The sequence below is a fragment of the Pogona vitticeps genome, chromosome 3, assembly GCF_051106095.1.
Source record: "Pogona vitticeps strain Pit_001003342236 chromosome 3, PviZW2.1, whole genome shotgun sequence".
Classification (NCBI taxonomy): Eukaryota; Metazoa; Chordata; class Lepidosauria; order Squamata; family Agamidae; genus Pogona; species Pogona vitticeps.
Window position 1 is genome coordinate 192,976,232 of NC_135785.1, and position 27,531 is coordinate 193,003,762.

The 27,531-nt window shown below is 38.6% G+C and overlaps 1 protein-coding gene and 1 long non-coding RNA gene across 12 annotated transcripts in view; one reads left to right on the forward strand and one right to left on the reverse strand.

The window, feature by feature from the left end:
- Nucleotides 1–27,531, reverse strand: part of DMD (dystrophin) — a 1,295,019-nt gene that overhangs the window by 900,613 nt on the left and 366,875 nt on the right. The gene's annotated exons all lie outside the window — the stretch shown is intronic.
- LOC144588186 (uncharacterized) lies at nucleotides 22,743–23,938 on the forward strand. The gene is made up of 2 exons (XR_013543577.1): nucleotides 22,743–22,844; nucleotides 23,829–23,938. It is a non-coding gene; the product is annotated as an uncharacterized LOC144588186 (long non-coding RNA).

A 27,531-nucleotide genomic window follows, 5' to 3' on the forward strand; every position in this document is an offset into this window, starting at 1 on the left:
CAGCTGCCTCAGCTCTGTAGGCTGCCTGGGCTCGTCTCACAAAGTTTTCTCCTCCGTCATGGTGGGGGTATTTATTTATTTATTTATTTAATATCCCGCGTATCTAATCAATTAAGATTACTCTAGGCGGTAGCTGCTGCTGCTGAGTGCACCTTTTTTTGAGGGGAGCCCTTAGAGGAAGGTTGCCAGGCGTGTGTGTGCGCGCGCACCCGTGGGGGGTCCACCCCATTGTTTAATTTCGCGGGTACCGATGGGGGCTTCTGTGATGGTTTCTTTTTAAATTTTATGTCGTGCCCTCCTCCCCTCCCCGCTAGGTGGTCGCCAGTGCTCCCTCCCTTCTCTGCTTCTTTGTCCTGCTGCTGCTGCTGGTGGTGGTAGTGAAGAAGGAGCCAGAGGGGGTCATGGCTGGCAACGAGGGCTCACCCCCCTCCTCTTCGGAGCCCCAGCCGGGCTAAGGAAACTCCTGGGTGGCTTCCTTGGGCTCTTGCTCCACTTGGTGGAAAATCTGCTGTGGCCCAGCCTCACCCAGACTCTGCCTCCAGCGGCCCCCAGGTACTGTAACCTGAGTTTGAGACCCCTGGACTACAGTATGTCCAGGAAGTCAATTTTCCTCTACATGGTAGCCTTCATAATCTATTTGGCTTCCCTTCCAGCTGCCTTTTCCTCCCTTCTTCTTCCATTTTAAGTTGTGGTGGCGGTCCAAATGGTAGGTAAGGAAGAAGCACCCTGGAGTAAGTAGAGTTGAATGACTTGGACATTGGAACTGTGCTTACATAGGATCCAAGGACTGAAAGGAACAGGGCAATAAAGGCATGATTCACTCTTCTTTTTCTGATTCAAGTGCAAATGTGACTTTGGAGGTGACTGGAAATAAAAGTACTTGAAATGAATTTCTCACTCAAGGCACACACACCCAATTGATTTAGGAAGAACACAGGGGCTTCAATATTCCATTGCAATAAAGTAAACACTGCTACAATGCAACTGTCTTTCAACTGAATAAAGGTCAAATTGCAGACACTTTTGTTGCTCCCAGTGATGGGGCTGGCAGCTGCAATTACTAATCTTTACAGAATGCAAGAAAAACTGGAGAAATCCTCCAAAAGGCTTCTAAAAGAAGAAAAAAGCAGCTGAAAAGATGCAACAAACAAGGGAGATAAGATGTCTGATAAAGATGAAATTAAACCTTCCACTCTCCTATATAATGGAAAAAATAGTGAGCCTGTCTTTCTAGAGAACTCTAGGAAAATAGTTATGTGTCTCTAAAGGGAATCTTTGAATCAACCTACCTGACAAACAATAAACATGGCTGTCCCTGCTGATTCCACATTTATAGAAAGACTATCATTGTGAAAATGCCTATAATTACAGTCATTCAAAAAGACTCAATTTTGGGATGGAACAGAGCTTCATAGTAATGCATTATAAGCAACTTATTTTCTTGTACCTAGTTACTTGTTGATACCAGGGCTTTTGTTGTTGTTTTGTTGTTGTTAAAATGGCATTTTAGAGGCATGTTGGGTATATTTTCCAAGTTTTTTAGTGCTCCTGTCCAATCTACCTATCTTGAGAGCCAATTGGTAATGCAATTCAACTGTGGATAAGGTATTGATGTATTTGGCTACTGAGGCTAAAATAAATTGAAGTCAATATAGGTAGGTCATTCAAACCCCATCATTCATCTCAGGAGTCTGTTGATATCGGAAAGGAAAATCTGATACCACTACTTCATATAAAATAATGCTAACACGGACGATCATTTCAGAGAAAAGTTGGACCACCGGATCCTTCCCTTTGCAAGGTCAAACAGTAGGCATGGGACTTTTCTATTTTTTTGACTTCAACCGCTAGAATTCAACAGGAATTTCCCCTGCTAGAATTCTGGGGGCTTAGTCAAGAAATTAAAGTCCTCATTGAAGTTCAGGTTCATGTTGAAGTTTATGTACGTTTAATATTTATTTATTTATTAGTCCAAGACGGGAAAGGAAAAAAGAAGAAAAATAAGAAGGAGAGAAAAAGAAAAGAAAAGAAAAGGGGAGATAGGCTAGATAATGGCTGTAGGGAAGGCCTGCCTATATAGCCATGTCTTCAGGTTAGTCTTGAAGGCCCACAGCGAGAGAGTCAGGAGAATCTCTACAGGTAAGTTGTTCCAAAGGTGAGGGGCCACTGCAGAGTGTAGCGAACAGCCCTGCCCTCACCTGTCCGTCACAGCTGAGCAGTGGAGAAGGAGCCAATGAGTGGATGGAAGGCGGTGCCAAGGGGGGAGGGGTTTGGATATAAAGGCTGGTGTATGGATTCTGTGAGATTCAGTGAGTGAGAGAGATTCTGGTAGTGAGGGACTGTGTGAAACTTAAGAGAGAACTAAGGGTGATTGAGAGATCTGTGAGAACGCTGAATGGTACAGAGAGTGGATAGAGCTTTAAAGTTAAAGTAGTACTGATTCAGTTTCAAGTGATTAGCAACCTGTGATTTACCTACTGTATATTAATCAGATGTTACCCTCCCTGATCAAATAAATAAGTTTCAAAAGTACACATGTCTCCTTGAGTGAATGGTATTGAGACAGCAATACTTGGTGGCAGCGAAGAAGGAAGAAGAGCGAGAACCTTGTGAAGGCCTGGGGGAATAGGGGCTTCAGAGGAGACCGCCACACCAAGAAGGCGCAATTTCTAATTTTTTTCCAACTGGGCCTCTCTTGGCGTTAGGCCTCTCAGTCGCCTAGCTTGACTGGAGCAGGTGATACGGGTAGAAATGGGCAGGTATCCAGGTCCTAAACCATTAAGGGCTTTATATGTAATAGTTAGGACCTTGAAATCAATGCGGAAGTGGATAGGTAGCCAGTGTAAGGTGGCCAAGGTGGGGGAAATATGGTGAAATATTTTCACCGCTGTTAATAGCCTGGCCGCCATGTTAAAACATCCTCACTGAAGTTTTCAGTGAAACACTGCAGCCATTATCGGTTTGTGAGGAAGAAAAAGGAAATGGATAGGCTACCAGGCTCCATGGGAACTGCAAGGGACTAGTCTCTTTGTGTATTAGATTCTGGCCAGGATAATACTCAAAACACTAACAGTCCCCTAATCCCTTGCTGGAGCTTGGTCCCTCCCAGCCATGTTGTCTTTTGGTTGTTGTGGGTTTTTCAGGCTCTTTGGCCGTGTTCTGAAGGTAGTTCACCTCCCAGGGTGTTCTGTTAGAGAGTACTCTGTGGTAGCTTAAAGATCTCTCTGCCCTTAGAGTTATGTGACTGTCCATGTTTGCCAAGCTCTGCCCAGGTAGCAAGAAAAATTCTCCAGTACAGTAGGACTAACACAGGGTTTTAAGAATTCTGGTCTCACCACAGTCCTTTTCAAGCATACAGGAACCTCACTTTCCCAGAGACATTTACCACTCCCATCACTAACACAAACAACCAAATCTTACGCTATTCTTATTAGCCAGGATTGTGAAGCATTCAGTGAGTTAAGTCATATTACTTTTCATTAAAGTCATGTGCAAATGTATCTAACTATATATATAAATAGACAAAGAAACAAGTTTTTTTTTTCAAATGGAACTATTAATAATGCTATAGATATGAAAATTGTAAATAAAATCCAAGGTAAATAAACAGTAGCCTCAACCAAACAAGCAATAAAGCTACAATTGAAAGAAAGTAACAAACTCAATAATATATAAAGCAATAATGAAATCAGTATCTAATCAGCTATAAGCATGCAAAGTGATCTCTGGTTATAATTTTTAGAGCTGCCCATACAAAAAGAAACATCCTAAAATTTAGCCGCATTTCATTCCATATGTCTGAATTAAGTGGACTTGTCCACAAAAAGTCCCATTAAAATATAACATTCTTTAAGATCCCACAGGTTTTTGTCTTTTGATATGGTTTTGCCTGATATCCTAAAATCAGAAACAAATAAACACTTGACATTAGATGGTACTTCTGATATAGTCTTTGATTATATATACTAAAAGACTTAGGCACAGATCCATGGGCTACACAAGCTGAAATTACTCAAAGTAGCACAAGCAGGTGTCAAAACATGCATCTACTGATAGTGCTCCTACAACAGCCTCCAAATTGGAAAAGAGATGAGCAATATTATCCACAAATACCTTGCAAATTAGTCACAGTGGGATATTGACCAGCTTCTCCCATTCTTTTAACCAAAGATGTACAATAAATGACTACAACATTTTCAGTGTAGTTCTGTTCATTAGCTCTAAGCAAGTATAGTGTTGGCATTTCCTGAGACTGCCGTGGGAAAGGCTCTAGGATGCACTCTCGTTGATGCATGGAAAACAAACATCAGAAGTCTTCCTCTTCTGCTGCTCTTAGTTATCTTCCCAGCCCATTTCTCTGCTTGTAGCTCCTCAGACCATCAAGAAGCTAATTTGGTTCTGGACCCAGAAAGAGAATATCCAGGAACAGACATGTCAACATCCCTTACCACCACCACCCTATTCTAAAGGTTAACTGCACTTCATTAGATTGCCTGCTTGCTGAAAGACATCCCAAAACATTAAGGATTTTTTTAAGGAAACCATACTAATAAGTTCCACATCCCCATGAAAATCTGAGCAGTCTCTGAATCAAATCTAAATGCTAGCTTAAACTGCATTTAAATCTAGTTCATTAATGTATCTAAGTGCATTAAAACTCAATTGTTGTGGTGTTTTCCTTACAGCAAAAATATAGAAAAGTTGTTTCTAAATATTGTTGCCTGCCCAAAAACCATTTTTGTTCAAAGTTCATTGGAACAGATGCCTTGAATTTCTAGGAGAATAAGATATTACCTTCTGTCAAACTTAACAGATCTTGTAAGTCAAGTTTAATAAAAGAAGAATTGGAAATATATCTGAGATACATGTTCTTGCTATGTTACATTTATTACTTTTACTGTTTTGTTTTTTTTAAAAAAAAACAGTAGGGGAAATATCCATCATCACTTCCAAATCACTAGTTGTCTGTCAAATTCAAACTCATTTTGGCTGAACAAAAAAGAAAAGAACTTTAGTTGTGTGCTCCATGAGTAATAAGAATAAGAATAACACATTTGCAGGACTACTAAAACATCACTAAGAAGATGAGCTTTTGAATCTTTCAGGATTCTTCATTGGTGCAAACATTACAAAATATGGAACAGGAAGGAGGACTAACAGCCACATCTAAAACTCTTCCTGGTCAAATGTTAAAGTCATAAGATCTCAAAATTAAACTGAAGTCTAAAGATTGTTAGTTTGAGAGGTCACTTTGAGTTACAGTGATTCAAGTTACCCTCTGGATCACTGTGCTCACTGATCCCGTGCATATAACATTTGGACATGTCAGTGTTTGGACTTGGCTTTTTCTATTCCCTTATTGGGAATAGAAAAAATACTTGCTAAATACTTTGTCTTGTTGATTTAATGTATATTAACATGATGGGAATCATAATGTTTAAAACTTCAGGAGACTCCTCACCCCCATTCTATTCTTTCCCCATCAACATTTCTGTAAGTAGTGTAAAATGGCACATCCCTGGCATTTAATCTAGGACTGAAAGGGGACACTACCTTCCTATATAAGATCTTTTTAATTAGTTATTTTGAATATCAGTGTTCATTGGTCAAAAACAGGACTTCCTCTGGCACACACCAGTTGTTCATTACTTGAAAAGGTCCTCCTTATTAAAAAAACAAACAAAGCAAACAAAATGAACAAAAACTTGTGTTTTTTTATTAGAGATGGAACAAATATTTGCGAAATGCTTTGCTCACATTGATTTAGGCTGGGGTTTTTGGTGGGTGGTTTTTTGTGTGTTTTGGCTTTTTAAAAAACTTTATTGAAACAACAGCAAAATGAGAGTGCATCTCTTTCACAAGGAATGAATAATTTGCCGTAATATCTCTCCATAAGACCGAAATTAAAATTAGGAAACCTCAACAAACTCTGTAAGACTCCTGGACTCCAAACTGAGGGTGAGACAAAATCTCCTCCCCCAATAAGATCTTTGTAATTTGTATAAAATGCCTCCAATGCCTTTTTTTTCTCTTGACAAATGAAGAAGACTGAGGGAAAGAGGGGAAAAGAGAAATAGAGGTACAAACAATTTATCTAATGCATACCAGGAGTAAATCATTTTTAAAAAAATTAGTGATCCATCAGGTTTGGGAAATTAAAAATAGCCCAAGGAAGTTATGGAAATAAAACACCCGAAGGATGGTATTAAGCATGGCAATAATTGTTTTTCTGTTCTTAAACTCCCTTTACTGATTTTTTTTTTTTTAGTAAAACAATTTGCACGCCGGGGTGCAAGACTTAATATTGGTAATGCCCAGTATATCTAATGGCTGGAATGGTGGACAGACCCCTTTACACTTATTATACCACACATGATCTGATCTGCTCTTTGAGATTTCTGTATCTTTGTGCACTGAAGAAAGGAGAACCACTGTCCTTTCTTCTCTTTGGTACATATCTAAAAAGTGTCAGCTCCTTTTTCAAATCTGAAAATGCAACTGTTATCACTTCCAGATTTGTGGATGAAGAACAACGGTGGAATCTTTAATTCATTTGGTTGTTTTCCCCCAGGGTGCAAACCTGTGAGTACTATGTTTTTCTTCTTCAGCAGTGATTAGTGGCTCACTGCTGAAAACATTAGCAGTTGTTCTAATTTTTTTAAAAAAACTGGTAATATGTTGTTATCTTCTCAAGCACTGCCTGGTCTACACTCTGAATTGCTGTGCATCTTCATCCTTCCCCTTAGAGATGGGCCAGACTAGATATTAGAGGGAATGCATATTCCCATTGATTAATCTATTCCTCTCCTATAAAGATTTTTCCTCAGATATGTGCTCAGCAACTACATTTCAGCATAAAGACTGATTTTATCTTCCAAGGACCAATCACAAAATAAAGTACATCCACTAAATGTGAAATATTTAAGTAAGAAAAATCACATGCCATGACAAACAGCTCTCTTTCACCCCAAGAGAGATCCCTTGCAAAAAAATACAATAAATACATCATTAAATTTGACTCAATGTTGCCATCATAAGTATATCACACTTTTAAATCGCAATGCTGCCAAGCCTATACCACATGGTGCAGACCTGGATGTCACACACTGCCCTTGCAGGCATCTCCTCTTGAGTGGTAGCAATTGCTTCTAAATTTAACATTCTTTATGACACAAAATATTGTTCGAGGGTCTCACAACTGAGATTGGAATGACCACAAAAGTGGATTTATCAGCACTGCTCTACATGAACTCTGGAAATAGCTAGAATGAAAAAGCAAACAATTTTGCTGACAAGGTTTTAAGAGCAAGAAGGAAGTTTTGTTCTGTTCTAAAGGTCACTTTTTTAAATAGCTGAGTATTGTAGACATTAATATTTGGAGAGGCGTGAAGAAAACTGAATGATTTGTCTCTTGTGGCACAGGGGTTAAACTGCAGTTCTGCAGTCAAAACTCTGCTCATGAACCAGGTTCAATTGCAGGTGGCCAACTCAAGGTTCGCTCACCTTCCATCCTTTCAAGGTTGGTATACTGCATACCCATTTTAATGGGGGGGGGAGAGAGAATGTGCAGCCTTTCATATATAAGCAGCACAATTTGCTTTATGAAAATAAAGTAATATTTTAGAATCTCCCTTCTTTTTCTTAAAAAAGAAGAGTTTCTGAGCACTAAATAATTAAACATAATGCTTTATGGTCTTAGCACCTTATGTGCACCTCCTCATAGGTTAATTTTCCTGGGGAAATGGAAAAAGTGACAAGAGGAGGACTTACAGTGGGGTCTTGACTTGAGAACTTAATCCGTATTGGAAGGCGGTTCTCAAGTCAAAAAGTCTGTAAGTCAAGTCTCCATTGACCTACAGTGCATTGAAAACCTGTAACAGGCCGTTTTTGTTTCATTTTGGTTTTTTTCTGGTCTGTAAGTCAAATCTCAGTCTGCAAGTCAAACCTAAATTTTGCGGCCAGAGAAGTCTGTAACTCAAAAAGTCTGTAAGTCAAGCCGTCTGTAAGTCAAGGGTCCACTGTATATAATCAATCTGCCCATGGATGCCATGATTATAGTAAACACTTTTTGTATTTTTGGAAGCAAGTCATACTAAGCTTAATGGGACTCTTTTCCTAATAAGTGCACTGAGGTTTGAATGTTAGATTACTTGGACTGGATGCTGTAGAGTTCAATACATAGCCTTTTATATTCATTATATTTTATTGCTTTTAGATGCAGCTGTTTAAATCAGTTACCTGTGAGTAAACTTCACTGAATTTGATAGGGCTTATATCTGAATAAGCATGCATTAGTTTGCATGGTTAAGAGCTAATTTTTTTAAAAAAAGTGATAATATTGCATACAGTTCATTAATGAACTTGATAATCTACATGCAATGTGTGAGATCTCCACTCATTGTTGAGTTAGCACAGGATTGTGTGGTACTGTAAGCCAGACATAGTAACTCCTTTGGAATCCTGAGTGCCTTACATCATAGCTTTAAAAAAACTCTAATCTCTGGCCATTCCAATGTTTTCAGACTACAAGAATAAAGTATTCTGTATCTACCTATCTTTACTCCAACTCTCCGTCTGCATTTTGTCCTAAATTTGTAAAATGTTTCTGAAGTGGAATTAATTTTGTTGCCCTAAAATTAAACCTTAGACAGTTATATTCATTCATATGTCTGTTAGCATTCAATTATGCCTTTAAGGTTAAGAAATTTAATTGCTTCTGTTTTGTATAATTAAGAAATTTATTCAATCAAACATATTCATTTTAATTAGGCAGTCTATCTTAATAGTATTATCTAATACCATTGTACTAGAAGAAAGCAATGTTACAGATGGTTTCTTCCAGTTTCAGTGTGGTCTATTTTTAATAAGAAGGAAATTACACACCTTCTAAAATATGATATTGTTATAAATCTGGCTGACTTCATTATTGTGAATGGGCTTGGATTAACTAATGGCTGGTTTGATATCTGAGGAAAGAAATTAAAGTCCTTTCATTGTTGGGAATATTTTAATATGCCTTTAGAAGGTGACACTGTGTTCAAGTGGTTGAAAGGTTACATATACAATGTGAACAATCGAAATCTTCAGATTAAGTCACAGAATATATTGCAGACAGAATGTCAAGAGGGAATTCTTTAGGTGCTGAAAGGCACAAAAGAGACTTTTTACACTTCCTATAATTTAGCTGATAATATAGTTTGCTTTGTTTGTGATTGATCTTCAGGATGTGAAAACAGGTTTCGTCTGCAAGCCAGATTTGTCAGACATATAGCCCTGGAACTATGTCTCAGGAAAACTAACGTGATTTCAGCCTCTGTTGACATGTTATAAGTAATATGTAGAATGGCTGTTAGACACAAAAGAAAGGAGAGAGGTACAGTACAGGTTTTTAGCTGACATTGGCAGCTAAGGCATCTTGAGATACACTTAGCCTTTTTGGGGAATCTGATACAGAACAAAGGGCTGCACTTCTGATAGGCCAATATCTATTCTCCAGTATCCTACCAGATGTATTATCCCATGAAAGAATTTTCCATTTTTTCTGCCTCATTCTTAGGGTGCCTTATTTCTTCTGTGGTATTTTCACTCCTTGCCTCACTGGTGCAACATTGCCGAGGGTGTTGTATATTTTTATCTATTATCTATCATATTGTAGCTTCTCTGGCTGACCAAACATGATCCAACAACAACAAAAGCTATGTGAGGAATTATTTCATGCTTTCTACTGGGCTTTAGATATTTTTTTTAACTTGACAGGAGATCAGGCACTTAAAATAAACAAGGGAAAGCTCAGTAACCTAACACAGCTAGACATTACAGGCTTAATACAGTATGTTTATATGTGCGTACGATTTATTTTGATAGATTTGTCATGGATAATATTATTTGTTCTAGGTTCCCGGGAGCTCAGTTCCTGTTGGTATCTGGAAAAGACTACTGTGTTGCACAGAATACGTTAGAATCAGATATTGTTCTGATTTTGCTTTGGTGTATGATTCACAGTCTGCATTACATTTGAAATCATAATTAGTGCTCACACAGGGGCTGTCAGTAGATTTGGGAGTTCACCCTTCATATTGGATGCAATGCAATTCAGTCCACAGTCCCCCTTCTTTCCTTCCTTCCTCTGGTCCTGTCTCTGCTGATCCTTTTATGATTTGCTGTGAAGCTGCTTTCTCATTTAAAGCTTCAAACTGGAGACGGACACTTACAGCGCTTTGATCCAATTTGGCAGACTGGGCCTGCAGGTATTGCATGGGTGCACCAGAATCCACACCCAGCCTCCTCCTGTAGGTAGAGACTGTCAGAAACAGGATTGTGGGCTTCCATGCCCTGCCGCCTCCTCTGAATAGGGACCCACAAAAGGAGACGGGGCGTGGAATCTGGAGCACCCTCATAACACCTACAGGCCTGATCCACCAAACCACACCAAAGTGCAGTAAGTGCCCATCTCTACTGCAAACTATTACACTTCTCAAAGACCTTTCCACAGAAAAATAACATTAAAAAGTACTTAATAATTTAGAGCAGCCATTCTCAACAGGGGCCATACGGCCAACCCCAGGGGCCCTGGCACATTTAAAGGGGCCACAGACTGGAAACAATTCTTCACATGCTAGCTTATAAGGGTCATTATGTGACTTATACAATCCTGATTGGGCCTATATTTCTTTCATATTGTCTTCATGGCCATGGCAAAAAAATAAAATAAAAAGTTGAGGACTAGTCTAGAGTACAGAACAACAAAAGTATGAACTGTAATTTTTCAAAATACATCATAATATCCATGTCAGAATAATTCATGCCCGGGATCACCACCTTCCCCTTCCCATCTGATACTCTTTCCCCTTACTTTCAAGTAATGCATGCAGGAATTATCTCATTTCTGGTCACATATGGTTTTTAACAATTGTCATGTTAAGCTTTTAGACCTGTCAATTAAGTAATTAACAATGCCAAATGTTTGCTTCACTACCAAAGGATCTTCCCACACAATGCAAAGCTTACTGTATTGAGAGGCTTCAGGACTAGCGTCCAGTCCCCCCCCCCATTAAAATCACAGTGATTTGCTTTGGCATGTCTCTCCCCTGCTTGAATATTATGCCTGCATCATTGAAACGACATGCACGCTCCCCTCTTTATAATAATGTATCAGGACTAACCAAGCCTGTTTGAATTGTTCTTGCTTGGAAAAACAGGATCTCTCCAGTGGCAGAGAAGATAGCTACTTTGGGAGCAAAAGAGACTGGACCAATTTCAATCATCCTTTGCATCATGTGGTAAGTAAACAATATTTTGAATTTACCCATTTTATAAGCAGAGCAAATCCCATGATATTTGACCATATAGTCACACTTAAATTCTGTTCCTTGGAGCAACAAAACTTCATGCTGTATAATAAACCCCTTTGAAACTTGACTTCAGAATCACAGTCACAACGCTATGTCATATACTGTCAACATAGTCTAAAGTAAGCCCCTTATAATTCACTTGTAGGCTTTGTGATACAAAGGCTATTCAATGGAGCTCTTTTTCACAAAGGATGGGAGGGGGTTTCTGTTCAAGAAAAAAAGAGGGCACACACAGAATGAGATGTATAGTTCTTTCAATTTTTGCCGTTAAATCTAATCTTTGCTGAACAATATACTTGAGTGCTAGATATCTATCCTCCACGAGTCAGCAGCACTGATTTCAATAAGCCTTAGCACCTGGTAAATATTCTCAGGGCTGCAGACTAAGTTTCTTGGGTATTTCACACTGAAGATCTCAGTGGAGATAGATGATCTCCTGTGACCTCCTAATCACAACAACAACAACAACAACAACAACAACAATCCCTCAAAAAGCAAGTTAATTTGTAAACTACGACAGATGAGAAAAAATTGCGTGACAATCAGATTTTTCCAACATCTAAGACATTCTTTTCTCTAATGTATAGTTTACTCCTCACTGAGCTGGCTCCAGAATCGTCTTCTCATTTACGGAAAGGCTCCTTCCATTTGCAGAAGGCCACCAAGGTATCAGAACTTATTGAGTGGATGCATTTCAAAAGGAACTAGTTTAGGAAATACAGGAGCTAGCCCACATATTTCATAGTCATTTCGGAAAACTGTTAATAGATAAATTTAGCACACTCAAATAGAAAATAGAATTGCTGAGCAAGTCCCTTACACATTGATGCATGTGTTCATGAAATATTCAGCAGACATATTCTGCTGTCTTTCTATTTACTTTGCAATGAATATATTTATCACCTGTTTTACCACCATGTTTACATACCATATTTATCCTTTGCTAGAATTTGCTAAACAAATTGAGAAGTGTTGTTGGCATAGTACAAGAAATAAACAAAGCCGTCTAGTATAATGCTGTCACCACATATGCAGTGGCATTCTGCCAAGGAAAGGAGGTTTTGAGGAGATGAAAATGGTACAACAAAAGATTTTGACAGTTCTGATAAAGGACTTAATCAATTTTAAGGGTCATAATGATTTAATCACTAATTCATTATGAGAACAAAATTTGCACTTACAGAAAAGGCCGACATTCAGAAGTGATAGGAGCAGGAAATACTGTACATTTGGATCACTCAGTATGATGAAGAACATTCCTGTTTGGTATCATCCCATTCACATCACAGTAGTTTCCTTATGCTTTCATCTGTGCTTTCTGCAAAAAGGAAGTGTTTCATCTAGAGATGGGCATGAATCAGATAAATTGTGATTTGTTTAAATTCATGATACATCAAGGTCCATGAATTATGAATAACAAATTTATGAATTTTTATGGTGACTCAAACAAATTTGTTGATTCTTTTGGCCTTTAAAACCCAATAAAATGGCCCTCCAGACACCTAGAGACACCAAAATGATTTTTTTATTTGCTTCTTAATTTGTGCCCATTTCTAGTTTGATCCATCTCTCTGTATGCTTTCCTAGATGTTTTTATATAAAATAATAATTGTGTGCTGTCAAGTCAATTTTGATTTATGAGAATCCTTTTCAAGATTTTCTAGGTAGGGAGTACTCAGAAGTCGTTTACCCTTTTTCTGGGGGCACCCTGGGACTGTGGCAGCTTGCCCAAGGACACACAGGCTGAGAAGAGCAACAAAGATGATAAGGGAACTGTAGGCTAAATCCTATGAACAACTAAAAGAACTAGGTATGATTAGCTTAACGAAGAGAAGACTGAGGGGAGACATGATAGCAGTCTTCCATTATCTGAAGGGTTGCCACAGGGAAGATGGCATTGATGTATTCTTCATTGCACCTGAAGGTAGGACAAGAACCAATGCGTGGAAACTCATCAGAGGGAGATCCAACCCGGAAATAAAGAGGAATGTCCTGATGGTGAGAACCATTAAGTATTGAAACAGCTTGCCTCCCGATGTTGTGGGTGCCCTATCACTGGAGGTTTTCAAGAAAAGATTGGACAGCCATCTGTCTGGGATGGTATAAGGTCCGGGATGGCATTAGGTCTCTTGCCTTGGACAGGAGGGTGGACTAGAAGATCTCCAAGGTCCCTTCCAACCCTACAACAATTCTACGGTTCTATGATTCTTCTCCTGAACTCCCAACCTCTGGCTCTGCAACCAGATACCTAGCTATTCAGCCTGCCGATGTTTCCATACTGCTTCAGAATACATTTGTGCAGGAAAACTGATATTCTTAAGTGACTTCCAATTAGAATTTGGAGTATGAATTTTGCTTTTAAAAGAATAAAAGGAGATATATCCTGCTTTAAAAATATATATCCTGCTTTAAAAAGCTAAAGAGATTTTTATATTAAAAATTGCTGAGCACGGGCAGAAAAATATTGAAGCCAATCCTGCCACTGTCTCTCTTTCCCGTGCTAATCAGATACTTTAAATAATAATAATAATAAAAAACAATTCCCATCCCTAAAAAAACCCAATAAATATTCTTGCTGCAGGGGAATTCAATTTGCTGCAAGCTAAAGTCCACCTGGATCAACATAACACACCCTGAGATCAGCACTGAGGTCTCTGTTCTCCAGCTCTCATTAGTTACTATCTGATTAGTGAGCACCAGGGACTGGGAATTTCTGGTGTTTACACCACAGCTGTGGTCTTGTTTTAAATGTGTACTTCTGTTCTTTTAATTTAATGACTAGTTTACACTGTTTCACATTGACTCTCTGGACTTTATGCTGATGTACTTTCTTTCGTTTCCAATGGTTGATCGATCACAATTGCTCTTATTATTGCTTCAATTTATGCTATAATGTGAGTTACTTTGGAGTTTTCCTGGAAAAGTGAAATATAGATAAATGAAATGAAACAAATCACACAAAGTGAAATACATATGAAAGTCTAGGAGAACTATGTATTCAGAAATATTCTCAGGCTGGGTACAAGCACTGCAACTTGGGCTTGCATACCTCAAGCGTCTTCATTGTTAAATCTGCTGTGGACCACTTTATAAATACTATCTTAAAATCTAAATTTAAAAAATTTAAATAAAATACTCCTCTATAGAATATGAACAAAGAAGTCGCAAGGTGCAGTATGAAGTAAAATAGAAATGTGATTCAATAATATTGTCAAATTTGCTACAAAATCAACACAACAATCTTGATACATCACATCTTTTCTGCTACAAAATATGACTTTCTCAGTTTTTGAAATATTTCAGTTCCTTTCAATACCTGTGAGAGGAAACACAGGCTGAAATCCTATTGACATAACTGCGCTATCAGCATTACCTGGGCATAGTGCCCAGCAAATGTATTCCTCAATAACTTTAAATTGTGTGGTGATGAACAGGATTCCACTTATTGTAAGCCACAACTGAGACACTGCTAGTATGACTTCCACTTTCTTCTAAGATGCTAAAAACTCTTGGGATAATGTTGGGTTACTCAATGAAAGAAATAACCTAATAATTGAAATCTTATTGCACTTGGGGTAGCATGAAGTTATGGCTACAGATGTTTATGGGGCATTACACCCAGGCAATCCATGTGTCTCATTGCACAACTATTTGTGAAATTAACTACACAACTCACTATATAGCTAAACATGCACTAATGATGCAATTGCACCCTTGGAATTACCTCCCGGATACGACTTGTGCCTTGGTGCCAATTTTGCAAGCATTGTGCTAGAGTGTGTGTGTGTGTGTGTGGGAAAATAAGTGATGATTTTCATGCTGGATACCATTAAGACCAGACAGAAAATAAAGCAGCCAATATGTTGAGCTGCTGAGGAAAGCTCCTTCTGTGGTAGTCAGATACAAAATCAGCACTCTAGAAATCTATTTTTCTAATGAATCAGTAATGCATAGTTCGGCCTTTCAATGGCAGAACATCAATGAGATAGAGTGATAGTTTCACCTTGTCCTATTCCATTTTTTAGAATATACACATTGTTACTGACTACTAACAGGTACCGGCATCAACCACACACACATTGTATATGTCCTTCACAGCAATGCTAGCTAAATTATGGACCCAGCCTCGTCATTTCAGAGACAATGCATGCTTCATCAAAATCTCCAAAACTTGTAAATACTGCTGCGGTGATGAATATACAATACCATATCTACTTTTCTAAAAATCTTGAGTGTACAGTAGTTTTACAAATCAGACTTGTACGAGCTGACTTTTAGAAGTAAGTTGCTGCATGGTTGCCTGCCTTGTGTGCTTGGTGTAAAGTATGGTTTATTTCCCATCCTAACTTTGCATTTGCAGTGCCATTTATTGACTGCACTTATTATAAATAACAATTGTGTGCCATCAAGTTAATTCTGACTTACAGCATACCCAGAATGGGTTTGCAAAAATATTTCCTTTTATTTGCTTATTTTGTATTTCGTTATGTTAAAAAATCTTCACAATAATGTGAAGGCTTCAGGTGTATTGGGTGTTTTTACTGGCAGTTTCAAGCAGTACCAGATAGGATTCCTGGCCACATTATTTGATATTAAAGGAAAGTCACTCAAGAGCATTATCCATATGGGAAGAAGAACCTAATTCTTATAACGACTCTTTGAGCTTTCGTTTAAAAAAAAGGATAAATAATATAAGGGGGGAAAAAACAGCAGAAGTTAAAAAGAGAGGATGAAAGATTGGAAGATCTTTAATCTAAAACCTGAATATACCAACACTGGCAGTTCTTTGGTCTGAGGCTAATAAATGATATCTGTATAATAGCTAAGAGATAAGATCCACACCTGAAATTCATAAAAGCTATCCTTGTCAGAGGGGATCTCGCTAGTGACTCCGGGAGGCTTGATATCACTTCTCAAATAATTCTTCTTGTTGACATGCCTCAATGCAGTAGTCTTAAATTAAAATGAAATCTTTAGACATCACTTTACTTAAGTGACCAATGAATATGATTTCAGTGGGGATCTGAAGAACAATGTTAATCATGCCTAAAGAATTGGATCTTCTCAGTGAGATCTTTTAAAACTTTTTTTTTTTAAATTTGGACAGCAGATCTCCATGCCATATTACAAAATACTTTTGAATCCCTCTCTTCTCACTTTCATGCTTGCCATTAGTTTATATTTTAGCTCAGTCCTGGTTGACTAACACAAGTTCAAATCGCCTCAGGGTACACTGATATGACAGCTTTCTGTGATTTCAACCATGACTTTAGAAGGAATGAGAGGAATACAGTCAATATTCTATTGCGTATATTTTTGCTCCAAATCCAGTCAGCCAGTATATACATCATAAATGTGAACTCACCTCTCACAGCATAATGTAATACTGAAATATAAAAGCAAATTTACAACTAGTTTAATAAAAGTGCAGGTGCTAACCTGTAGATTGTTTGGTACAGCTCTCATTATCAGGGTTGGGCACATTGATTTATTTTTAAAAGTTTCTTGGACTGTGATGTGTTATTGCAATGGTTAAAGAAAAAAAATTAAAGATACTAGCAGTGGGAGCCAGGCTTTTATTTATTAAACTGTAAATTCTCAAATGTCCTTAAATAGTTCAACGGGGCATTTATAACGAAGTTTTTGGTAATATGTAAATCCATAATGCAATCATTTAACGGGGCACTTATAACAAAGTTTTTGGTGATATGTAAATTCATAATGCAATCAATTTAATGTGTATAACTTAATAGCCTATACAGTACATGAGTATTATTATTTAATTAAATTATTTCAATTATATCCTATTAATACACTTATGAATATTTATAACATGTCTGCATTATCTAGCTGTTATGCAACAAATACATGAAATACTACACAACAGGTGCTTCATTTAAGCTTATATGAATGATAACACCATGTTTAAAATCAGCAAAATACTTCTTACAGATGCTAAAAATACACAATGGCCAGAATCAGGTAAATCACATCTAATGTAGGCCCATTTGAATCAATGGAATTTATGAAGGAGTTGATTCACTAAATCTCCATCGAGTCAATGGGATTACTCTAGCACAATTTACTACACTAAGCAATAGAATTTTGACCAATTAATGGCTTGATTTTGCTACAGTTACATTTTATAGCACACATGCTCAGATTTAATTGCATCCTAAAATGGAATCACTACTTCTTATAGGGTTTTGTCTGTTTACTTTCTAAAAAATGACCTCAATAAATTAAAGAGGGATTTATATGAAGACGGACAAGGAGAAGGTATTTCAGAGAGAGAGAGAGAGAGAGAGAGAGAGATCAGCAGAAAAAATCTTAATGTGTTCTCAATATTGAGCTTACTTATAACCATTTCATAAATAAATGTACCATCCTTGCACAAAACAGTGTCCCTTAGACTGCTGGATTGTAACTTCATTGCCATGATGCGGCAGAATAATGGAAACTGAAGCCCTACCAGGTTGGGACAGGCTAAATATTTTAAAATATTTAAATATTGCCTTTTAATGATGTGATTCATCATTATATATTCATTGTTTTCAACTTTAAATATTGTCTTTCAATGATGGAAGCTGCCTTGGGTCCTTTTTAAGGAGGAAGGCAGGGCAAAAATATTTGAGAGAGAGAGAGAGAGAGAGAGAGCCCAGTCTGTATACCCATTGGCATTTCATAATTCCCTATGCTTCTATGAAGACAGTACAAACCAAAAATATATGCATGCCCAACATGGCATGTTGTTAATGCACGTGTTGCAATCATACATCGACATGCATGCAGCTTACAACCAGATGACTGGGGTATGTGCAGACTCCATTATGTAGCAAATTTCTGTCCAGCAATGCTATATAATACCCCTAGTGGCTAACAGGTTTTAGAGATAAACAAGATAGGACATCATGATGAATAAAACACAATTAAAATCATTAAAACCTACAACAAAAGCCCATGGAGGCATCAAAATAAACCAGCTGTGTATTCAGCAAAGTCCTCAATGTGAGCTCAAGAAGTCAAAGCCTTAGAAATGTATTAGATGGCAGGGCTAAGTGATGGCTATCTGGAATATCTGGCTACATGTTAAAGGTAAAGGTAAAGGTTCCCCTTGACAATTTTTTTTTGTCCAGTCGTGTTCGACTCTAGGGGGCGGTGCTCATCCCCGTTTCCAAGCCATAGAGCCAGAGTTTGTCCAAAGACAATCTTCCGTGGTCACATGGCCAGTGCGACTGAAACACAGAACGCTGTTACCTTCCCACCGAAGTGGTCCCTATTGATCTACTTGCATTTGCATGCTTTCGAACCGCTAGGTTGGTGGGAGCGGGGACAAGCAACGGGTGCTCACTCAGTTGCGTGGATTCGATCTTACGACTGCTGGTCTTCTGACCCTGCAGCACAGGCTTCTGCGGTTTAGCCCGCAGCGCCACCACGTCCCTCATGGCTACATGTTAGGGATATGAAAAATATTCATGACATTTCTTCTTCATGTTAACAGCCTGTTAAAGACTTGGTTTATCTGAGTTTTGCAAAACTTAACTTGCACAACCAAGATGCACTTCAGCACCTAATCAATTATCCCCAGCAAGTTACTCAGTCCTCATGTGAACACCAACGAATCCTTTCCACGTGGAGTGTTCTGAAATTTGTAAAAATTATCTCTGCACCAAATAAGTGACTTTTTCTTTTGTGAAACAAAGTGTACACACAAAGAAATTATGTAAGTACTAGATAATTGATCAAAGAACACATGCTACAATGCTACAGATTCTTTAAAGTTCATGCAATGTGACTGCAGCTGTCATAGTTTGGTGCAACCGCCCAAACATCTGCATCTTTCAAACAATTAGTCTGCCCTTCTGTGTTTGCTTCACATGTGTGCTTTGCTTCACAAACAGAAGACGCCAATTTGGTGCAGAGTCTGTTTGAGCAAATTTCAGAATCCTCAGTGGGGGGAAATGCTCATTATCATGTTATTGTTCTGGAGGTGAGAACTCACACAAGGGACAGCAATTCCTTGACAGATGTGAGAATTCTCATTCAGCCCTGAAGAAAATCCTCTCACAGACAAGAACAAAAGTCTTGCAGTGCCATATACGTACTGATCATGTGGAAAACAAAGAAGCAAGAATTTAGATTTACAATCCATGGTCAAGTGAAAGTCATCATGCTTTCAATTTCCAAGTCTCAATAGTGATGGCAGGAGTATGGTGTCAGTTTGCAGCTAGAAACTATCTGATAACTAGCATCAAATTCAATCAGAACTGCCACCCAACAAGTTTTTAATGATCACCCAATGTTTCTGTTGTTCACCAAGCAATTGTTAGCTGGGGATCAAACAACTGCTATTATAGGTAAAGGTAAAGGTTTCCCTTGACACTTAGTCCAGCTGTGTCCGACTCATCCCCGTTTCCAAGCCATAGAGACAGCATTTGTCCGAAGACAATTTCCGTGGTCACGTGGCCAGCGCAACTAGACACAGAATGTCGTTACCTTCCCATTGAGGTGGTACCTATTATTTCTACTTGCATTTGCATGCTTTTGAACTGCTAGGTTGGCAGGAGCTGGGACAAGCGACAGGAGCTCACTCCATCGCATGGATTCGATATTATGACTGCTCGTCTTCTGACCTTGCAGCACAGAGGCTTCTGCGGTTTAACCCGCAGGGCCACCACGTCCCTTTTTCAGTGGTACACTAAATAACATCAATCAGAACAACCTCTTTGACTGCACACTTTAATTTTCTTTGACATAGATAGCAAAAAGCAGAAGAAATAAAAAGGCAAGTGTTTTAGCAGAAAAACTCCTTCATGTTGGGACTGCGGATTATCACTTTAACAGCTTCCCATTTTCATATAGTTTTAATTAGCTTTAAAGCATATCTAAGAAAAAGAAATCAGTGGGGTTTTTTAAAATGTCACAACCAAGTATTTATACTCTTTCAGGACAGTTTTTGAGCAATAGACTGCTATAAATTCAAACTACTACATTCCTACCCTCCCCTTTTTTCTCGATCATAGACATTTTGGAACAGCTGTGTCTCAAGAGAGTTTTTGGAAGAAGTAATTGGCTGCCTTTGAATTCATTTCAACACCATTCAAAATTTGTGGCATTCCAACTCATGTGAAATAATTTATGCAGCTTCTTAACATGACTGAAATTGCTTGTAATTATTACGATCAATTCGCACAACTTTCAAGGCAGCATGATTAAACACTGGAGGCAGAGCCAAAAATAATCACACACTGTACTTTATCCTTGGATGATGATAACACTTCATAGTGCTCCCAGTCATAAGTGCTTCATACTTCATAGTTGTCAGACAAGACAATCTTGTTCATAAAGACCTTGAAGTTAGTTCCCAATCTTGTAAAGCAAAGCATCTGTAGGGTGCACCACAGGGTGTCACAGCTTCCCTGTGACATTGCTCAGATGTGATATTGCTTAGAAAACACCCACAGAAATATAGTAAGGTCACCAATGAGAAATACAAAGTAGAATTTTTCTTGAATACCCTTAATGCACAAATATGCTGTTTAAGATTTTAAATCTGATTTAAATTTTTGCAATCAAAAGTTCAGCATTCTCGTCATCAATGTCCTCATCATTGTGAATGAGCAACTGAAAAGGATTTAGAAGAAGCTGTGTTTGTGAAATTGCAATGAAGGGGATGTTTGTGAGGGGAACCATATGCTTAGTGCATGAGGCAGAACACTTAATTTTTGAAGGTAGACCATGTAACTAATTTTCTGCATCCCACTTTCACCAACAACACATCATGAGATTCCCTGCTCTTGTATTCACTTCAATGGCACATAATGTAAGACATTTTATTAAGTTTAGAACACAACCATTTTTTGTCAAATGAACATCATAGCCCTAAAACAAACTCATCATTTCAAGAAAAAGAACAGACATGAAACTGATAGTAAGTCTGTATAAATCAGTTTCCCAGCTTTGGGGTCATGACCCCCAAGAACACAAATTTGGGGTGTGTGTCATGCCTTATAAAGAGGATATGATGGCACTGCGGGTTAAATCACAGAAGCCTCTGTGCTGCAGGGTCAGAAGACCAGCAGTTGTAAGATCAAATCCATGCGACAGAGTGAGCTCCTGTCACTTGTCCCAGCTCCTTGCCAACCTAGCAGTTTGAAAGCATGTAAATGCGAGTAGATAAATAGGTACCACCTCAGTGGGAAGGTAACACTGTTCTGTGTCTAGTTGTGCTGGCCATGTGATCATGGAAACTGTCTTCAGACAAAACGCTCGCTCTATGGCTTGGAAACAGGGATGAGCACTGCGCCCTAGAGTCAGACACGACTGGACTAAATGCCAAGGGCAACCTTTACCATGCCTTATATGTCTTGTAGTCCTTGTCAAATAATTTCTTCTTTGTCATAGTAGGACATTAACATTAGTGTGTATGTGTATGTACGAAAACAAGCCTTTTGGGGGGGAAGGGTGCCTCTACTTTCAGAGAACGGATGACTTTACCCCATTAAAAGTGCTTTTTATGCAAATATCACATGTGGGTCACAGGGTACTTGGCTATTATAAAAGGTGGTTGCAACTGAAAACACTGGGAAACACTGGCAGAAGTATATGAAACTTACACCCTGTATCTTGGCAGTTATCCTCCAAGTTCATCATCAGAATATTTTATAACAGCCAAACTATACACTATTTCTAAACAAAAAAACATTGGTAAAACTAAATTGATTTCTGGTTGAACTTTCATGGATTACAATCCAGTTTTCCTTTGGTCTAAGGAAATAAACTGTAATTCATGAAAACCAACACTGATATGGATCTGGTAGTCTCAAATGTGTCACAATTGTTTTTTTACAAGCTAAAGTAGTCTAATGTTGTTTGTAGGCTCTCCCTAGTGGTTTCCACACACACACATTGTTTTAAGGGCTTGCATCATAACTTTTACAAAAAGTAACTTCTAAGGCTTGTGGTGTAGCAGGGAGACTGATGGACCAGGACTCAGGAGGCCTGGATTTGGAATCTCCACTTAGCCGTGGAAACTCACTGGGGGTGTGGAACTGATAAAACCACTCCTTAAATGACTTATCTTGAAAGCCCTATTAGAGTTGCTATAAGCCAGTTCTGACTCAACAGCACATGACAACAAGAAGGCTTTCTTGGGTTACTCACTACAGTGAGATGGCATGATTGTGCTAAGCAATATGTAGGAATTGTCCTTGTCAATGCATCACCTTTTTGTCAATGCCAAAAATACACAGAAGGAATGTCCTCCAATGTTGCATCTTGAGAATATTTCAAAAACAGGATAAATTACATAGCAGACATGTCTAGGAAAACAAAGCAAATCAAAACCAGGAAGCAGAAAAATAATCAGTTTCTCCCTTCTTCTACCCTACAGATGAATGTGAAAATTTGTTTGAAAGTGCAGCTAATGGAGCAACATCTAGAAATCTGGACAGCAGATGACTAAAACATCAGTGCTGATCTCAACAAGATCAGGTAATTTAGAATGTGAAAATCTGATGGGTTGTTGTGGAAATTCATGTGATTTTCCTCAGGAGATTTTAAATATCCATAGGTTATACCAGGGCCTGTCAATCCTCCATAAACTTAGCTCAAAGCAAGCATGAAGAAGAAAAGAATTTGTTTCAAATCCTGCAGTTATCAATGTCTTCTATTGACCTCAGCAAACTCTAACAATAAAAGATATGACTTCAAGAGAGACACATAAGCTTAACATGAAAGTGGGAGAATGTATTTGAAAATATAGCATTAACAAGGTTTTTTGATATACTGGATTTTTATTCTCCCTACAGTCAGAAATACAGTATCTGGACGTGTAAGGCAATTTCAATAGTGTCTATCTATTAAAAGAACTTTAAAAATATGTTTTCAGACAGGTGGTGAATCTGAAGGTTTACCACACTGTGATATAAATATTACTGATATTTTATGCATTTTGGACAACATTTTAGACTGAGGATCAGGATGAAATATGCACTGTGATTTTAATCCTACTTGCTGGCACCCAGGTTTTCAGTCTGTTTGCATTAAGTTAAAAAATGAAGAAAATCAAATTATTTCCATAATTATATCAAAATAATTTCCTAATGACTATGACATGAAAGAGTACAGAAGAATGTTTCCTTGAAAATAAAATCATATCCAGCGCTATCAAATTTCTGTCCAGTCACAGAAAACTGTTTTGTGTCTACACACAGTGTGTAGCCAAATTGTGTTGCTTCTTTCCAGCATCTCAAGAGAAACAGCAGTAAGTGAAAGCAGATATTCCAACAGTACAGTAGCTGAACCCTAGTAGTAGTCTCCCTGCCCATGCTGCTCCAAATAAGGTGCTTTTCAGGACACTACAACACCTTTAATGCTTCATAGTCCCCACAGAACTTCGCCCCACCCACCCAGTTTCTCCACTGTCAATATAGCCCGCGAGCTCAGAAAACAAGCAATCTTTTCTCTTTTATTCAGCAGCTTTAAGTTATTTTCAGACACCTATGAGGCCATTTTTATTGGACTAAAGCTGCCAGAATTTATGTCTGAAGGAATTACAGCAGACGTCTGGAGTTTATAAAACAAAAGTCTCAGTCCTATTTGGCACTATCTTCTCACTTTGGGGGAAAACAACAACAAAGGAAATAGTTAACTACAACACTCAGGTAAAAACTCAATTTGTTAAAAAGCAAGACTGATTTGACTGGTCAAAATGAAAACTACTTCTTATTGTCCATAACCTGCTATAGCAGAATTCTGAAGAAGAAAGCAAGGACTAAACATGACAAAACATAGGCCTCCTGTTCCTGAAATCAAGACATTTTTTGTGAGGATTATGCATCTTTATCCTACTGATTCTGTTCAATTTCATTAAGACTACTTCTTACTATATTGTTTTCACTTCTTTCCTTTCACATCTTCACAGAGTGCAAACAGTCTGGTGGATGAACTGCTGCCTTAAGAACACCTGCCTTCAGAATTGCATCAGATCTAAGAGAATACTGTAGATTTATAGTGCCTACAATTTTACCAGCAACTATCATAATCTCAGAATAACCAATGGCCTGAGCGAAACCTTTACAAATTCCATTGCACATTTACCATCCTACTCCCTGGCAAGCTAGACCAGGGGCAAGGCTTTGCGGGCTGTGTACATGTAGCAGTAGACAGCTAGCTAATAAACAGAGTCAGGGAAAACCAAATGGCAGAGATCCAAAACCAAAGACCTAAAACAGTCTCAAGACAGGCCCACAGCCACCAGGAAAAGGAAAATATGTTGTTATGTGCCATAAAATTAGAACCAATTTACAGCAACCCAATAGCATTTTCAAGGTTTTCAAGGTTAGAGAGATATTTAAGGATGATTTTTTTTCTAACCTTGAAAACCCCCAGTGAGTTTCCATGAGCCTCCCGAGTCCTAATCCATCATGCTATCCACCACATCACACCGGATACTCCAAGCAGTTCAAATGACACACAAAGGAAATCACTGAATACGTACATGACAGGCAAGGATGTCTGCAGGAAGAAGAAACTGGAACTAGAGGTTTTGAACAAAATTTCCTAGTCCCAACCTAAGGTTTACTCAGCACAGCTGAAGAAGCAGCATCCAGAAATGAGCTACAAGAATTTGGGCAGCTGTGAAAGGAATACAGCTGACAATTTCAATGGGCTTCCTGAGAGGAACAGATTTCCATCAGATAGCACTTTCTCTTGAGGTAGCCTCTTTTCCTTAGGAGTCTTTCCCTGCAGCTGAATATTCTGTCTAGGAGTTTCTGATATAGTGCATACTATTATCCTGGGTATTCTCATAGGCTGGACATTCAGTCTTCTCCTCTGGCTCAGACACTGAGCCATCTATTAATGCGGCTTTAGCCTCCTGGGCCCCTAATAGTCCAGGGTTTGCCAGATTCAGTAGTTTTTAGCCCATATAAGGTTTGGGAAGTTCTGCCTCTATTGGGGGACTTGACACTAATGCAGGACAGTATTCTTACCTAACAGTAGTCCATTTTAGCCACATTCCTTTGCCACTGATACACATTCCTTTGCCTCTGATCTCTTCTCTACTACCTGGTTACATTAAAGAAAGTCTAAAATGCACAGCTGCAGCAACAACAAACATTTTTTTAAAAAGTAACTGTATGATCCAGCTGTGAAAACAGAAGTCTGAACTGGGTCAAAAAAATTACAAGAAATGGAAAACTTTACAAATGTTATTAGAGCAATCAGTGCCAGATATTGTGTTTACACACAATCAGGTTGTGTAAAATCTGTTCCTCTCAGGTTGTGTTATCACCATGTGTCACGTCTACTGATCTCTTTCATTTGACTAAACACTTACGGACATGCAACTAGCAACTATATTTAGATAGCTCTGTCCAAGTACATTGTTAATTCCAATTTCTTTCCTTTTCAATCTGTTTTGTGCCCTCCAAGGAATCCCTGTCTCTCCTCCTGCTGGTGTGTGTGTGTGTGTGTGTGTGTGTGTGTGTGTGTGTGTGTTTGTGTGTGTGTGTGTGTGTGTGTGTGTGTGTGTGTGTGTGTGTGTGTGTGTGTGTGTTTGTGTTGGTGGACAATACAAGGTGCAAAAGGGTAAATTACTGTCTCAATTGCCAAGATGGGGGTGTCCCACTCCTTTCTCTCTGCCTCTCCCTCCGTCCCTCCCAATTCAGTGTAGCCAAAGGGGAGTGCAAATGGCAGATGGATGTCTGCCTGCTTTTGTCCTCCATTGCTGCCTTTTCTCCCCTTGCACCACCATGAATAGCTTGCCTCTCTCTCTTTCTCCACCTCTCCTGTCTGCCTTTCCTAGTCCTTTCTCCCAAACTCTGGCTTGAAACAAACATGCCACTCTAGGATACCAGGAATAGGGTTGCTAGAGGTTGATATGCCATTTGGACATGAGGATCATACAAAATGACATATCACTCCTCCCTCAGTCTACTCTATAAAGAAGAATGGCACATTTAAATTGTTTAGCATAAGAACTGCCCTCACCATCTGAACTAGAATTTCAGACACCATAAAAGGGCATTAGGCTCTGACTTGGTTTTGACCATTTTGTGTCTGGAACACAGGTGTAAAGTACCTACTCTACTCCTACTCTACTATACTGTATACACTTTGACTCTAAAGGCTTTGCACAACAAATAATACTATTATTTGCAGAAAACATATTTGCTTATTCAAGTGAAAATAAGGAATTCTAAATTCATGGTGCTTACTGTTTTGTAAAGTTGTGCTGGTCTTTCTGTTGTTCACTTGAGACCTTAGATTTCTCAAGACCATTGATGCAGTATTTTAGTCTCCCTTTTGAAATACAAATCATAACCTTTCCTTATTATTTATGAAACCAAGGGACAAACAAATGCATGCCTTCAAAATATGGTGTGTTCACAAATCCTGCATGCCCAAAATCATTACATTAATAAATAATGGAGATCATAAAGTCATCATAAATCTGAATTGCTGACTCTGGAAACACTTGTGCTGTAATGCCAAACTGACTGCAAGTACAAAGACTTGATGCTAGAAATATATATACACATGCCCTCACACACAAATTTTCAATGCCCAAATGGTAGAAGCATAAAGATTTGCTATGTCCTAAGGTTAACAATTCTCCCATTTTACAGAACAATGATTGTGCTTGTTCTATTACTAGGAGCATGAGTGACTGAAAATGCAATCAGAAGACGGAAAGCAGTGCCACTGAGGGATTGTGCCATTTGCCCCTGGCTCTGACTTTGTTTCCACACTTCCAGAGTTCCCCAACTACTGTAGACCTGCATGGAACATCAAGCCTGGTGAGTGGCTGAGATAGATACACTCACTCACATCTTCTGCCATTTGTAAGAAGTTGTCACTGGCACTTCTTGCAAATGCTCCAGGCTTGACCATGAAGCTGCCACCACCTGAGAATATTGCTTCTTATGGTCTATGTGTTTGGCATGAGAATAGTGTGGCCTACCTCTCTTTCTCCATCTCTGTATTAAGCTCATTCATGGTAAAATGCAAGGGGAATGAAGTAGAAGAACTCACAAGAGACCAGTTTGGACACATTATTGTCCACAGCTGCTGCACCAAATAAAGTACAGCCGCAGTGGTATCCAGCCTCTGGTAAGTGAGAAACTTGAACATGATGATGGTTTACCTCAGGTTTTATGGTATGCTGATTCTTAGT